Source organism: Manduca sexta, chromosome 10, assembly GCF_014839805.1.
Source record: "Manduca sexta isolate Smith_Timp_Sample1 chromosome 10, JHU_Msex_v1.0, whole genome shotgun sequence".
Lineage (NCBI taxonomy): Eukaryota > Metazoa > Arthropoda > Insecta > Lepidoptera > Sphingidae > Manduca > Manduca sexta.
In genome coordinates this window covers 13,176,527-13,195,062 of record NC_051124.1, presented here as the reverse complement: position 1 = coordinate 13,195,062, position 18,536 = coordinate 13,176,527, and positions in this window count along the sequence as shown.

Genomic DNA, 18,536 nt, shown 5'->3' with positions numbered 1-18,536 from the left:
GGAACACGGATTAGTCTTTATCCCGCATCGAAATTAACCAAATAGAAAGATAGGCAGGATTTAGAAATATTTATTACCTGATAGTAAACGCTGATGGAATGTCGACTGACGAGAGATGATTACCCCTTAGCAATTGACACGATTATACCAGCCTGTTCGAAACCCCGACGATCCCTGAACGCGACACACTTACGTAAACCACTATGTTAGGTTTTGACATCTTGTGTACGGTGGTCGCTATCCGCATAGTTACAAAACATAACCTACCACCAGTAATTAATTTGTGTAGTCTATTAACCAGCACTCAGCCTGTTATCAAAAACGAATATTATCAGAGTATCATAGACCACTTAACCTTCTAATTAATTAACAGATAAAATACAAAGACTACTTATATTTAATACGTTGTGTAATAATTGGAATTAGAACATGGATGGGAAGTTTTATTTCTTAGAAACTATATTTCGAAGTATATCTCTGGAATTTATCTTTTGGAAAATTATAAATTACGCTTTATCTCATAGAATACATCTCTGTGAGATAACAACTCGAAATCTTATTAGAATAAAAGTACAAAGGAGAAATCTCGATCTATTAAAATAAACGTAGTACCCGGGTGACTTACTATATCTATAAAAAATTGGATAAATAATACCCCTGTCTCAATTTTATATTTATTTTTCTTTAACACCTTTGAGATGTACAATAAATAAAATAAAAGCAAGAGCTCCCATCCCGAAACATTAAGATCAGCACAAATTAAGAAAAGAACAAATACTAACATCTAGACCTCTAGCTACTCAAATAGAGTTCTAAAATATTACATTACACAGATTAAAGACCTCCAAAATACACAGTTAACAATACCAGTAATTTCGATAACCAAGATCATCTTTTCTTATAAATACATTTCTCTTAAAATACATAATGTTATATAATCTCTATCATTTTGGATACCGTCGACTCATACATAATTAAAGGGAGCACAATATGAACTCATCAGGCTCGGTTACATACGGACAAACAAACCGTAAAACGTAGTTAGTGGCGAGCGTAAACACGACGATACACACCCAACTTGTAGAGACCATCGCTAATATGTCATGGTACAGTAAGACGGTTATTTGACACGAATTTCGCGCCACGGCCACGGCCCGGTGACTGTATAGTTGTATGACGGATCGGCTGTTATAGTAATTATTATATTTTTTAGGGTATTTTATTGTAATTGTAGCTAAAAATGTTGGCTTTCGGACACATTTTGGAGAAACGTTTTGAGAAAACTGGTAAATTATTCTATTTACTTATCTCTTTACAAACAGATCAAATACGCCATCTATGTATACAAGTTCATGGCAATACGTGGCTATTCAATATTTTTTCTGTTCCTGTTATCAGATGATAAAAATATTATGTTACTTCTGATTTACGTGTATATCTCAAAAAAGCGACGACAAACTCGATGTTTACGTAACAGTTAAAATAAAAATTGATAAACAACAGCAATCTATTCCTAAAAAATTTGCTCAAAATATTCAAATCCAAAACCTCACAGCAAGTACTCCAACAATCCAGTGAATAACCAATCTTCTTCACTATTCATTAACAAAAACCATGAGCATACTCTACTGTTCACTCCATTACAATGAGTTACATAAACATGGCGGGCACATGGCGTCCGCGTCGCAGTTGATTTATGCGAGTGCCGCGCTAATCGTGCGCGAATGCGATAAACGAATAAAGAGCTCACGCGCACGGCCAGGGTCCGGACAGTGGCGGGGCAGTGAGCTATCAGGGATATCATTGCGTACTATTTTACTATATTGCAGAGTTTTTAAAAATATACATATTATTTTACATTTGTATATTTGAAGGTGCCTATTATCAAAATACAAAATGATTGTTATTTGACTGCCTCGGTGGCGTAGTTGTACTGCATGCGCGGTACGGCAGCGCTCTGAGGTCCTGGGTTCGAATCCCGGGTCGGGCAAAGTGATATTTGGGTTTTTCTGCTCAGTATCAGCCCGGAGTCTGGAATTTGTGCCCGATATGGCGGTAGGCTCGCCCCCTATCACATCATGGGACGGAACACACTTGGCGAAAAGTGGGTGCCATGGTTGCGCCTCTGCATACCCCTTCGGGGATAAAATGCGTGATGTTGTGTGTGTGTTATTTGCCTTATTTGATTATAATCGAGCATGGGTTCTAGTTTATGCACGTGGCCCATATATAACATGTTATTTTTTTTTCCTTTTTTTTTTGAATTGTTATATTTTTAATAATCAAAACGGGTATGAATTTTGTGTCTCACATAGGGTGAGGGAGGAGGTGTGAGGTTCCGCAATTTGATACGTAATACGTCCCCCCCTGCCTCCTATTCCCAATCGACGTGTTTAAATGAGTCCTGCCAGCTCACAGTGCTGCCACGGCTCGGGCCCTGCACGGCGGAATGTGACCATAATGGATGTCACACGGGGCTGTGTTGTTTTTATGTAAGCTTGACATAATGGCTAATAGCTACATTTATATACAAGTGAACTTACACATGGTGAAAAACTGGCGATAGTAGGTTCGTTCCCGTGAGAAGGTTTTCGGGTCCAGCCTACATTCCTTTAGAAACAGCATCTGCAGTACAGGCGATTAACCGCAGATGAAATGAGAAGGCGCGAGTTCAATAACCACGCTGAGAATTTTTGGTTTCGCAAAAGTTTATGTAGTGGTTAATCTCTTTGCGCAAATGTTTGTTTCGGAAGTTAATTATTTTAGTCTCTCGTAGTTAATACTTGATACCCATGAGATATTATGTGTTATAACTTAATGTGTTATTTGGACTATTTGCAACTATTAGTATGCTAACTCAGTGCGCCACCAGCCTTTACAAAACATAATACTCAACTATATTGGGTCTCCAACAATCCCACTGACAGAAGTAAACGCGACAAAACTGTCAAATCATGTCAGATTACTGTGAGACATTAGTTCTTTTGTTACCTCTGTCTATCAAATCCGTGACAACGTACCTAGATATCTAACTTACATTAATGAGAATACATTAATTTATATATAGCGGCAATTATAATTATTATAACATAAGTTCCCGGTGCGGCGGCAGCACTAGGCTCTATGTCTGTATCACAGTAGCCGAATATCTTTCAAAATCTCCAAAACTCTAAACAAGAGTTTTTCAAACTTTTATCTCATGTGGACCCCCTGCAGCTGATTTTCTACCATATTCCCCAGAATATGCAAGTTTGAGCTACTTAAAATATTATCTGCTTACATTGATAGATAAAGTCTAGCCAACATTTTAGTGCGTTTCGTGGATCCCTTCTTATGAATTGTGAACCCCCATTTTCACGCCAACGTAGCCCCCGTAGTGTCTTCCGTGGACCACTTTGGGAATCAATGCTCTAAACCGCTAAATATGACACATACAGAAGCCACATCCTATCGTCAGTATCGCATCATCAAGCCCGTTGCGTAACGGCGCGGTATCAACACGTGTGCCACACGACCTTGGAGCTTGGTGCTCACAACAATGTGCACTATACTATACCTACTCTATATACTAGTATATCGTACACGTGGAACGCGATACGGCTGCGATCATAGTCACTTATGTTAATTAGTGTTTGCATCTGTTTGTGGGCTGAGTTGACCTTGTTAATAATTTTTGAGTTAATTTTATTTAATAAATTCAGCTTTAAGGTTCTTAAGAGACGTTTTCAAAGCCGGCAACGCACCGACGATTTCTGTGCCATTTTTTGTTAAAACTTCTTTAGGTGAAATGAAAAAAAATATTACATCAGCGCCCTATCTATTGTCGTCCAGGGAGATGAACTACCAACACAATTCAAATCTATGCAACGTCTATTTTTGCCGCCAAGCAGATCTGTTGTGTTCCGGTTTGAAGGACATTGTAGCCAGTATAACTACTGGATATTAAGATTTAACATCTCATATCTTAGGACGGCGAGCGCAGTAGAATACCAAACAAGACTTTATAATCAAAGTGTTAAACAGTGTTTCTACTGTTTATGGGCGGTCGTATCGCTTACCAATAGACGAACAGCAAGCTCGTCTCAACATTCAAAGCAATAAAAAAACATCAATAAATAACTGTGTTTCGGAATCTGAATGAGTGAATTACAAATCTCTACATAGCATTAAAGTTTGCTGTGCATGTCGTGGTGTAAATCGAAGACATCCACCTCTTATTCCATGCTAATGTGGCTTACGTATTATTTATTATTATTATTTATTTATACTTCCGTATTAAGTATAAATAAAGAAGCATTTATATAAATAAAAATACCCAATAAAATATTCACATAACCCGAGCCCACACTAAGATACGACACTTGTATGTTTGTACATACTTACAATTAGTCTGAGTTTGAGTCAGTTTTAATCTTTATCACTGCATTAATTAATACGTCGCATGTACCCCACTGGGGGCAGACGTGGTAGGTAATTCTCATTCACTAGACATTAATGTCTAAGATATTACGTCTAATGATTTCTTATGTTTACGCCAATGTTATCCAATGAAATAGAAGTATTTACGGATTTTATTGGGGTTATTTATATTATTATTTTTTCCTGACGTTTCGAATACTTTGCAGGCTCTACGTAGTCTGCAATTGCTAAACACTCTAAAGGAGGCTACAATACTGCAACTGCACAAGCCACAAATCATAATAACCGCGGTAAAATCCGTAAATTGTTTTATTTCAAAGATATTACGTCGAATTAAAATGACAATTATCGAATGAAGACGGATTTCCTAATGTATTAGATACTTGTCCGGTCCCAATGCAGATACAACGCGTCAATTATTCGCTACATTAACAATGTCCTTTATTCTCTTCATACATGCAACATTAATATTTCTGACTTAATATATCTATTAGACATTACCGACTAGATCATTAGAATGAGTCCCCAGAGCTGATATCGGCCGGCACGTGCCAGTCTGCCGGCTGCCCACTCACAGCATACGTCGTAATTTGCACATAATAGGGAAAAACTAATTGCAATTAATTATTTGCGTTAGATTGCATCAGAGTGCATGTTTGTAATCAATTTACTTTAACGTCTCTTCAACCAGACTCGACTGCTACGTCTGACTTAGGCGTGGAACAGCTTACAAATTCTCTTATGTTCTGGTTTGAAGTATACTATATCTAATGTGATTGCTCTTCATGATGATGGGGAAGGAATGATGAAATCTTATAACATGACCCAAAACATTACAAAACTGCGTGACATCAGATATGTCTCACAGTATCTTATAGCTACTGGCCAACCCGCCGCAATCCTAGCCTCCGAATAAGAATAAACAAAAAAAAACTCTGAATGAATAAACAACACAAATTACCCGACGGAGACACTTTTTCTTTTAAAAGATACAAAAGGAAATAAGCGGGGGAACTTTTTTATGTGTTTGAAAAGAAATAATTTTCTTTGTGTATCCGCCACGATGCGCAATTTGTACGCGTGTTTATTATTTATTATCTGTTACTAACTTTTTCTGGATTTTTATTTAAAAGTTGTAAATTGGAGTAAAGAGATTATAAAATACGAGAGCGCCGAGGGTAAATAACTTTAAGCGATCAAGTTTATGCATTTCTACCTATTGGATTAAATCATCAAAACGTTGATTAGAGTTTGAAGATGCAATAAGCAGATCGCCAGACTACAACGCATTTCACATAGGTAACTCTAGCTTAACAAAAGCCTACTAATCCACAATCAATTAAATCATATTGATTGCATTTGTTTTAGCGTGAGTAAGAATCCACGGCTTTCCAATTGACTCATCGCTGCACCACGAAGGATATCAACTAAACCATAGTTTCATCTCACCAGCAATGTTTTTTTTCTAAACAGTACAGATCATAGATACAGGCGCAACATCCGGCCGGGTGGAGGGCGTTAGGCAATAGTTCAGCCTCCTTTCTAATAAGCGGCGCCATGAGGAAAGTTCTGGCGGCCCTACGGCATAATTCATACTCGCGACGGATTTCAACACGGCGCCGCGGCGTGGTGAAAGGGACAGTTTTTTTTTCTCTATTTTATGCGTAACATTTAGGCTAGCATACGCTGGGGCTTTGGCGAAGTATAGTAATGGAAACCTGAATGGATTTTCTATTGCTTTTGAATTAGGACACGGTATAGTGGATTTTGTGCAAATGCATACCTGCAAGGCAACAAATATAATTCAGCTAGAAGCTACTTATAGCTGTTGTGTTAATCAGAAACTAAACTAACTGTTTTTGTTACTTCCTAATAAGAAAATACGTAGGATAATTCTTTCTTATACATTTTGGCAAGTGAGAACCGTCGCCAACATTTCTAATTTCCATACATAACAGAAATGATATTTGCACAACGTATAAACGGGGGCATGCCCCAATATATTAGTCGTTCGATATTAGGAAGGCGCATGAATACGAAAACGCACGAACCACCAGCAATGAGGAAGCAATACGAGTGTATTAGAACGGTCGGTATTAATCCGGTGTTTATTGTGCCTCCCAATGCCGCCGGGATAGGGAGCTACCCCGAGCAAGTTTACCTTGCCGACCTCTACCTTCACCGTGATGTAACGTCTTACAAATCTCTGTAGTACATCGTACATACAAATTAATATTATAGATTTTTAGACTTGAGGGTTTGCGGAAAAGATTGCATGTTGTTGCCAATCACGCATCAGTGGAAGTGAATAAAATTTTACATTTAAGGTGGTAGCTCAAGGTCCATTTTCATACATTTTGTTTCGGCTTTAATCTGGGTAACTAAACAAGTATTGGCAAGTAAAGAATTTAAATTCACGTCTAGTTAGTGATTAGTTCTCGCAGTTGAAGAAAAATGTAAAATAATTAATAATCATGGATATTTCGGCCTTTAAAATTTAATATGACGAAATTTTAAAGGCAGAAATATCCATGATTATTAATTATTTTTACATTTTTCTTCAACTGCGAGAACTAATCACTAACTAGACGTGAATTTAAATTCTTTACTTGCCAATACTTGTTTAGTTACCCAGATTAAAGCCGAAACAAAATGTATGAAAATGGACCTTGAGCTACCACCTTAAACAGGTCAATTTGTATATTAATACAATTTAACAATTTTAGCTCCCAAAAATACAAAGCGTAGACAATTATTCGGGCAGGGCCACTAGCAAGAAAAAGCGTTTTTTTTTATTATTTATATCAATGTCGTATTAATTCACATACGAATATCACTACTCCTAGTTCAATTGCTCTTGTTAAAATTTTGGGGCCCCATTACATGTTCATCAAATTTAAAAAAAAAATGATTGATTGAAAATGATTTTCACAACCACGAAAAGAACCACTGGCTCTTGTTAGTTCATACAGAGTTCACATACGTTCGCACTAGATCAATAGGACACGGTATGTATTTAAAATAGTATCCTAATTCACAAAAATAGAAACTAATTAATTCTCAAACATCAGCGGAACCATCAAATAAGCACGAACTAAGTAAACGCGTTTCGTTACGCAACAAAATATACCAACTATTGTACTAATATAAAACTTGTTCAATTAAATTTGTTACGTCGACAATTATTACAACCTTGAGTTGTCTGGCTGAGTTTCAGACTTTAATTAAAACAAAGTTTCATTGAATTTCAGGTTTCGCGACTGAAAATAGGTTGATTTAAAATTTGTTCGTTAATGAGTAGGATATTTAATCTTACTAATATTATAAATGCGAAGGACTGGAAAATATTTGAATGTTTGTAAGAAAGCATAGAAATAACTTAACGGATTCGTATGAAATTTAACACATAGGCTAATTTTTATCCCAGTGATTTGCTCGCATGGGAAAAATGTAATTTTTTAATATTTTTTTTAAAATTGATAGCTCTGACGTCATACTGTGTTTCAGGGTATTTTGTAGCGGGAAAAACTTTTCATGCAGGCATAGCTACAAACAAGACCTAGTTATTTTGTAACGACTCGGCGTTTTTGTCTTCATTACCTTTTAAAGAACAGAACAAGTCGCTGGCCTGTTTGTAAGAGCCATCCATGTCTATCAATACGCAAAAGCTTCCTTAAATAATAATAATAATAATATCAGCCCTGTATTATATACTTGCCCACTGCTGAACACGGGCCTCCTCTACTGCTGAGAAGGATTAGGCCTTAGTCCACCACGCTGCCTAGTGCGGATTGGTAGACTTCACACACCTTCGAAATTCCTAAAGAGGAACTTCTCAGATGTGCAGGTTTCCTCACGATGTTTTCCTTCACCGTTAAAGCGAACGATAAATTCACAAAGAATACACCCATGATTTTAGAGAAAAGTCAGAGGTGTGTGCCCTTGGGATTTGAACCTGCAGATTCGTCTTGGCAGTCCGTTCCACACCCAACTAGGCTATCGCCGCTGTAAAAGCTTCCTTACACAAAATTATTTACTTGATTGCGGCGTTGGTCTCATGACAGGATTTTTGGACTAACGACTGAGATATAATAGCATCGATCCCTACAAAAGCTACCGCAGGCTTTTAATTGGTACGCCGGCACACATATCAGGCCGGTAATCCCGACATACCCGCCTCAATTCCTCGGATTAATGTGAGTTTTAGAAATGATTTTACCGCGATAAAGATACGTTCCAGCAATATTTAATGTAGAATTTTAACACGATATATGACCACGTCATGCAGGTCTAATCGTCTGTACATTCAAGAACGATTTATCTTGGTCTCATGTTGGATTGGATACGAGAAGGTGAAAACAGAATGTTGCTTTTATTATTTATTTTCAAATATTTTATAATGCGTGACGGTGTGGCAGGCAGCCGCAAACGCAATAGAGATGTACTCACATGACAAAATATCGCATAATATTATTATAAGGCGGCGGCTGCGAGGGCGCGATCAATAAGCATGTTTACATAGTGGGCTGCAGATGGCACCGTGGGCCGTAATACCAGCACCTGATTCGCGAAAACATTACATTGGGGATAAGTACTAACTGGTTTTTGCTCGGCCTATCTATTTTTTTATTGCTTTGAAAGACGAGACGTGCTTTCTGTTCGCCTTATAGTAAGCGCTACGACCGCCCATAAACAGTAGAAACACCATCCAACACCTTGAAATACAAAGTATTGTATTTGTTTGGTATTCCACTGCGCTCATAATAATATTGTTAAATTAAAATCAAATAGATTGTATTGCATAAGGGGTGGGTAGTGTGACTTTCTATAGAGGAATAATATTTTGAAATCAGTTTTGTAGTTGGAATAATTGCCGTTATATCTTAGGAACTATACCTTTATACGACAACTACCTACATCTGATTTATTTAATGTGAATTAGAATTGTCGTCAATAAACAATTATGACTCATATTTCAATGCACCTACTTAAAAAGGCTTCTTATCTACTACTATAATTACTAAAGCCATGTATCGAACCCACAAACAGTAATCACCGTGTTATAAACTAAACAATGAACCACTTATACCTCCCCTTATATTAATTTTCATACGCGAAACAAACAAACAATAAAAACGTTGTGTTTACGAAAACACACACTAATTGCGTTTGTTCCGCCATCTGTCAACACCGCACCGATCAATATCCGCCCTAATGGCCTCTTTATACCATACGATGAATAAAAATAATCGTATGCACCAAATTCAGTAACATATACACGATTTTTACGCGAGGAAATCGTTTTTTAATCGTATGTCAAGACACCAGTACGGTGAAGCTAATGACCAGCTTCCCAGCGTGGGTACAACTATAACCTCGCTTTAGATATCCTCGAATCAACAGAGACGGGGTTAAGGTACAGTACCAGCACTGACTCAGTAGCAATTCCATGTGATGTGTTAATTGTGAATGTACTTATTCGGTTCATTATGACATTGTGTTATTACGTGAAACCACATACCTATCGTTTTAAAAATAGCACTTTACAATAAATTATTCGAACCGTCGATAATAGATGTTGATAGAAAAGTAATTTTAATTTAACGCGCACTTATAGAAAAATGGTGCAGTGGCAACATCACACTTACAGTCAGAAATATACTTACACACACCATATTCGCACAAAGTTACAAAATAATAAAAATCTGAAAATAAAACCTATAATGACAAAGCATTTACCACGACACGATCCCGACGTGACTCTGTATTACAGCCCCAACATGGAAATAACAATGAATTCATTTAACATTATTTATTTACACATGTCTTAACCAAGGAGCAATTATGCACCTGCCCGGCTCCCGGTATATTTGTAGCGATAACCGATAAATAAATACTTCTTTATCCAGTCGACATTTTATTTATATTACACGACCACCACTATAATGAATTATCGCTGCAATGTATTGTATTATCATTTACGCTTGTTACTCGGGTATAAAATATTTAGAAGATATTCTCCCACGAACAATAATTCAATAACGCCTGATACACAGGAATAGCAATATGTATATGTGCATAATGAAGCTGTTAATTAACAAAAAGGCATACGATATATTTAAAGTAGGTCAATAATTATCTATCCTTAACAATATTTACTAAAATGAAATATTTAAAAATTATAATTTCCGACAAAAACATTCAGCGCTCGCTAAAACTAATACGAGAAGGCCAAACTCGATGGAACTTTAAAAAACCTTCTTACGTTATCAAAAGAGACTCTTGCAGCAATTTATTTAAGCCCTATGAAGCGGAATGTACAAAATCATATACGTAATATTTATAAACTTATAACACTTCTCAAATGTTGTTAGAGTAAGTAATTAGACTGGCTACATCTTGCACCAGAATACGTACACATTCGCTGAGCTTAAATAAACAAATCTGTACCTACAGGAGACCTACCACCCATTAAAATAATCACTTCAATAACCATCGACAACAACCTAATAACAATCATCATTAAAAAAGCCGTTTCCAAAACAACATAACCCCGAAATAATCAGTCGCACCCCACGGAATGGCGGCCGCTCTCACGTACGCGCTCAGGGCAAATCTTTTATTTTTACACGTCCTATATTCGGGGTTGAAGTATGCAGCTCACACCCACAGCCGTAAATCTAGTGGGGATCACATTTGTCGAATTGCTGACTTAAATGTTAGGATCATGGGACTAATTTGTGGCGTTTTGAATTTTATGGAGATAGGATTTAAAAATGTATAGATACCTACTCCATTTGACAGTCATCGAGTCTTCTTGTTTCTAGTGGCAGCGTACTTCACTTGTAAGTATTACCGGTGAGGTTTAAAGTTAGGTTCTCAAATCGAGTACTCAAAAATAAATATTTGAATAAAATACGTTAATTATAAGCAGGGATGTTATGGATATGAAATTTCGGATATGAATACGGATATGGATATAAGAATAAAATTATATCGGTTTCGCATACGGTTACGGATATGTAATTATTTCGCATTATCCGTTGGTTTCGGATAGTTTCGATTACGGATATTAGATTAAAGTACAATAAAAACATTATGTAGTACAGTAGGACGACGATTTCTAACTATCGTTCGTCATCATCGTCGATTATTAATTATAATCTATGAACTAATAGGGAGCCATGGGTGTTCGGAAACCTCTGTGTTTTAATTTGAGATGAAGTTTCAGTGAAGTAATGCCACATCCTCTCCGTGAATAGTTTTTATCACACTGTTTACATTTTGCAAAATTGCCTTTAACTTGATAAAAAATTATCCAAATTAAATTACTTTGGACGCATTTTGTCCTTATAAATCAGTTTAGTACGTAACACAATACTTTTCCTTCACTTTATTAAATTAAGTACCTACCTACTCCTAAATAAAAAAATACTAATTATGAATCAGCTTATATTATGACTAAAAATACCAAACTATTCAAGATTCACATGGCACGTGAGCGGTGAAACAAAAACCTGTCGGAACATATTATCCGTAACTTATCCGAAACTTTTATAACGGATACGGTTACGGTTACGGATATATTTTTATTTCGGATATCCGATAGTTTCCGTTACGGTTACGGAGCTCCATAACATGCCTGGTTAAAAGCATTAGTTATTTCACCCTGATAACAATAATCATAAATTATATTATCACATGGAACAGAATATATAACCTTTCCAAATTTGTATACTTTAGCCATTATAATGTCTGCTAACCCTAGAACGTATTTTCCACCATGTTTACGGTCGCTATTCTGTAGAGTACCTACAAAAAGTATAAACGCAAATATTTGCACACCACTCACAACAAATTGAAGGTCAAAAAACACATTAAATAGCTATAATAAAACCATTTTATTATTTTTGCAATCCTTACGTTTTATTGGCCACATAAAACAGGATTCACTGATTTTATAACATAAAATAGGTTTAAAAATAGGCTGAAAAAAATCAACGCTTGTTGCCGTAATAGATGCTCAATTAACGAATAACTAAGTTAAGTAATTATACTTTTTCAAACTCATCGCGTTTTTGTAAACGTGTGGTAAACACCACGCTAGATCATATCACGTAGACTAGACGAAAACAACTTCACATATTACTATTTGACCGTTTTCTTAATTTTTTTCGTTTGCATTCATCATCTTAATACCCATTATCGAGTACTATTTTACAATAATATATTTTTCTGGATTATCCATTATTTCAATATAAGTTATAAGATATAATTCAAAGATCTCTTGTCTTCAATTCTCTACTAACTCGAATCACCAGGCAAATACTATAAAAAACTTCAACGATTATTATTCCTTGCTACAATAATAAGGAACATATTTAGTACCCATTGCTACCATAGCAGCTTCCCGCCATATCTACCCACAACCGAAACAACCGAGAGTGCCTTCACAATCGCTATCTTCAAACAAACCAACAAAAACATCCACAAAATAGATTTGCATCATTTAGGAAATTGTCCTGATCCGAGGCGGACCCGCGCACCCCTCGGCCCATTTTGGGTCCTCTATCCATCGCGAAACGTTTGCTTTTTTCTTTTAACAACGCGCCCGTCTTATTTATGTCTTAGAGAAAAATAAATTGTCTATGTCATAAACTACGTTCCCCTTCTCCATAAACGTGATGAATGGGGTTTTAACTAATCACTGTTTAGTCTCTCTTCCTTGTGCCAAATAAATTAAGAACATCAAACTAATTACCTACTATATCATCATTCCGAAATATTTATTGAACCTAATTCGAGTGACAAACTCATTGCGGATCCTACGTTACTTAGTAATTCAAAGTTGGGAAGGATGCTGACCATTAGTCTTGAGGCTACTGACCTGATAAATAATCTTGAGCTGATGTCGCTAAGATTGGAGTAAGACAGACTTTATCACTGGATTCAATATTACTGTTTCAAAGATAGCTAAAGATACATAAAATATGTAATGTCAAATTGTCCAATTATTACGTAAGGCTGTCGCACTGACAAAACATCTGTTGGCGGGTGGACTCCATTCTACAAAAAAATCCATGCACTAATACCCCCACCGCAGGACTGTTTAGATTGCGTAGATATAGTGATAACTTATTATAAACTAGCTTCCGCTCGCAGCTTCGCCCGCGTGGATTTCGGACTTCAAAAATGGAGGAGGTGCTCAATTTGTCGGGATGTTTTTTTAATGTATGGTGGCATGCAGGTGGTCCGATTGTCCGGTCAGGGTCTGATGATGGGATCCTGGTGAAATCGAAGGAAGCTTATAGCATGATTCAGTATTCACGCGTGATGGCTTATTATTAGCGTATTTCATGTATAACTTTGGTGTTTCTATACCGATTTCTATGATTCTTTTTTATGGAATATTTAATAATGTTAACTATTTTAATTAGGGATAACTAAGAGTGTTATAAACGTAAGAGTAGACAAATATAATGATTTCTCATTCGAACTGCTAAGCTATCGGGAGTTACACGTGTTATTGTGAGTCAACCATAAAAGATAGACATATGCTGTCGTGGGATATTTTTTACATAATTTTAAGGAGAACATTTCCGTCATACATGATTTCTGCGTAGCTTTAACCATTAAGGTTGCACACGCGACGGAAGCTTAAAAAATGGAGTAACTTCTCCCGTTTTCCCAACATTTCCCTTCACTGCTCTGCTCCTATTAATTGTAGCGTGATGAAAAGTATACTATAACCAGCACAGGAGTATGACAAATAATTGTACCAAGTTTCGTTAAAATCCGTCGAGTAGTTTTTGATTCTATAACGGTTATACAGACAGACAGACAGACAGACAGACAAAAATTTTACTAATTGCATTTTTGGCATCAGTATCGATCCCTAATCACCCCCTGATAGTTATTTTGGAAATATATTTCATGTACAGAATTGACCTCTCTACAGATTTATTATAAGTATAGAAGATAATATTTTTATTTACATAAAACTCTACGTAATCAAAATTATATGAGCAGGTGGAGTACGGACATCCTCGGTCGCCTAAAGCAGCGTGTACACGTAAACAGGAACCTGCGATGTAGATTATTAATAACAACGATGCTCCCTAAAGCGGATACAAGCGCCACTATAAATACAAAACTGTGATGGAACTATTATCAGAAATCAATTACAAATAAATAAGTAAACATAGTCATAAGGAGAATACTTAATTTAAGTATTTTTTTTAATAATGAGATCGAACATTTCGTTTCTTTTGCTTACGGTTGGTAGATAATATTTTTGGAATTTACTTCGCATTTATTTAATTTCACATATAATATAAAAAGAATAATTTTAAACATTGTGATACAAAACAAATTAGAATGCATAGATATTATGTTTCAAATACTGACAAACAATCTCAGCATGAATCTTGAAATAGATCAATTTGTGTTGAGCTGGCCCACCTTTGATGGTGTTGTTCCATAATAAATACACATTTGTGCGCACAGGAAACGACTTTAAAGACGAGACGGGCATTTGTTTTCTCGGTAAGAAATGTGTTTTGTGAAACTCATTATGTGTTTAAAAGGAAGGCGGTGGAGAAAACACTTACTAAGAAGTAATTTTACAAAAATGATAAATAGAAATTGGCATTAAGAAACTTGACATTGTATACCTCAGGACAGCTGCCTCGGTGGCGTAGTTGTATTGCGTGCTCGGTACACCACGGCTCTAGGGACCCAGGTTCGAATTCCGGGTTGGGCAAAGTGATATGGGATTTTCTGCTCAGTATCAGCCGGAAGTCAGAAATTTATATTTGGCGATAGACTTGCTCCCTATCACATCATGGGACGGAACAGGCATGGCGACAGGTGGGTAACCTGGTTGCACCTCTGCCCTATCTACCCCGTAGAATTCAAAGACGTGATGTGTGTGTATCTCGACGAGTGTAATACAGTATCATGTAATATTTTACACTACTGCCAAGTGTTGTCACTGTTTACCTATGAGTAATTCGAGCTAGCAACAAGCTATCGACCTGTTCCTTTCATCATTCAACTGTATAAAAAAATCGTGAATTTCCTCATTATTTACGACCCCTCGCGTAATCGCAAATCACACAACACATGTCGACGGGCAGATCACTCAACTCTCCCCATATTGAATCCCGGCAAGTGCTTTTATATGAACCGCCATAAAGTGAAAAAATCGCGCGCAGTCAATGCCGCGTGACAAAGCCGCCATCGCAAACAGCCGAGCGGCGTATGATCTCACGTGCCGGGTTGATGGGCCACCCTACGTGACGTCATCGTACACCATCACATCTGCATGAGGTGCACACACGCGTTGAGATATAATAGATTTTGGAAGAACCTTATTCAAAAACATGACATTTGCGTTTATGAATGAAACGATAAATGGTTTGCTTAAGCAATATTGATGAATAAAGATAGAACTGCTTTAAAATAAGAAACACGCAGGAGACTGGCGTTTAATACAAGATTCAACTTCAAAATGGAATAATATCCAACTTATTTAAGTAAAGCATCCAAACATTCTCTGATACACCCAATCTTACCAACCAATGACGCCCGTGCCAACTAACAGACAAGATAATTGGTGACCCTGCCAAGACCAAATAGCAACTTAGTAAAGTCCTTCCATATTTCATATACACCCTACACGTCACCATAAAACTCCGGTGCGCGGAAACATTCCCGCCGATCGTCAATCTATGCTGATGGAGAATGGTGTTACCTGGATACCTTTCATGTGCAAATTATTGAATCTACCGTCTCGCGTCACGCACCAAAACCCTGATGGAACACGTCGGAGATAACTTGGTGCCAATATGAGCGCTCGTAAATTGAGAAGAGAATGAGAAATTGAACCAACAAATAGTCACATATTTCTATGTATCAGAATAGGTTGCAGCGTGGTCATGCTATGTGGTCTGAAATTCCTGCATTTCTTTAGTAAAGTTTTGCATTTAGTTGATCCGTAAATGGCTATCGATCTCAATTATTATCATTAAAAAAAATCTGTTATGAATAGAAACAAATAACCCTTCAATGACAAACCCGTTCTGTAATTAAAATCGATTTGCCTTTGAAATTAAAAACAAATGAAAAACAAAACACTTCTGACCAATTATTGTGAGACAAATATGAAAATAATATGCAATCAATTTATAATTGTTTATGTTTTGGGAAACCTAAAATAGTCAATGTGAGTAACAATTAAGGTGGTAGCTCAAGGTCCATTTTCATACATTTTGTTTCGGCTTTAATCTGGGTAACTATTTAAATTGGTTGTTCTCGCAGTTGAAGAAAAATGTAAAAATAATTAATAATCATGGATATTTCGGCCTTTAAAATTTAATATGACGAAATTTTAAAGGCAGAAATATCCATGATTATTAATTATTTTTACATTTTTCTTCAACTGCGAGAACTAATCACTAACTAGACGTGAATTTAAATTCTTTACTTGCCAATACTTGTTTAGTTACCCAGATTAAAGCCGAAACAAAATGTATGAAAATGGACCTTGAGCTACCACCTTAACTTCAAAAATAAAGGCAAAGTAGGTAATTGTATTGCTATAACTGACGTATTTATAAATTATATACGCTCGTAGTTATAATTATTTTGAGGGACTTTAATCGATGCACAAGGGCTTCTACCGGTCTCGGATCCAAATCAATAGGCTATTATCTTATATCAGGGTAATTACAATAATTAAAATTGAAATCACAAAGTAATCTGTATCTTCAGTAGCACCGCTTCTTGTTTTTAATGTCATAACAGAAGAAAAAAAATCAACCAAGTTATTTTGATGTTCCCAGTTATTGTTGGCTCGATATTACAACTCTTACCATAGTGATAAACACAAAATGCTTAAAAATAACAGCAACAAACGAAAATTAAGACTCTAGCTGAGCTCTACAAAGCAGACTTCGAGACGGTGGAAGAATGTCTAAGTAAAGACTTTTCGGAAAACTAACGCCTCTATAATATCTACATTTCTACAAAGTCTTCGAAACATCGATCAAAATTTATAATATAAAAAACCGCGATAAAATCCTAAATACAGTTTTACTTCGAACTACATTTAAGCCCGCGGTGTTTTATCCGTGTTGAAGTAAAGTTAACGGTCTTATGTCACTGGACGAGCCTCGCTTGCAATTCACCAATACGAGAAGAGCCCTAACTTGACCCGATTCTAAATAAACAACCGGCTTTAAAAACACTTACAATTCCCGGACCCTTCTTATCTGGTTCATAAAGATTTTTGGTTATGTCGTCAAAGACAACAACATGAAACTGATAATCAGCAACTTTTATTTATCGATGAACATCACCCACTCAAAACAAAAGAGTAGTTATCATTATTCCTATTCCATATTCCCGTGTTAATCTATACTGCTGTGCTAAGCTCAAAAGCGGTATCTCAACAAAAAACAAAATCATGATTTTTATGTCATTAGATACCTTAAAGAAATACCCATCCAATAAGCTTACCTAAATAACGTTATCTTATTTAGAACTTGTTAAAAAAAAAACTTAAAAGAGTTTCTCTATCTCAGTTTTACATAAACTACTATAAAACTATATTTACAAAACTTGGATTACCTCGAATTAAGGTTTTCCTGACAAACCGATTTTGCGCTCAGCACGGCAGTATAGCGCCCAAACCGGAATAATCGTCAGTATTCGCAGACAATACTAAATCAATAAATCAAATAGGCTTCCGAGCACAAAGCCTGGCGATAGGGCGGTGTGTGCTGCGGGCCGGCAATGGATGGGAAGCGTGATTATGCCCGCTGATAACAACCATGCGGGAGCCGCGTTTATTGGCGATAAAAGCCTTTCATTTTCACAATCACTATAATTTTATATGCATGAGACGCTCACTGCAAACGTCACGACAACCCCATAAACAACAGTAGTAACACTAAGAACTTAATCACAAAGAGCTGCTACTGCTCACAAAGAGAAACATGTTTGATGCTGATTGCAAGATGGCAAGTCTCATAATAAACTGGCTAAAATATACGTCAGATCAGAACATAACAGCACACTGTTGAAACAAAATTCGGAATTAGCCAATGGTGTCT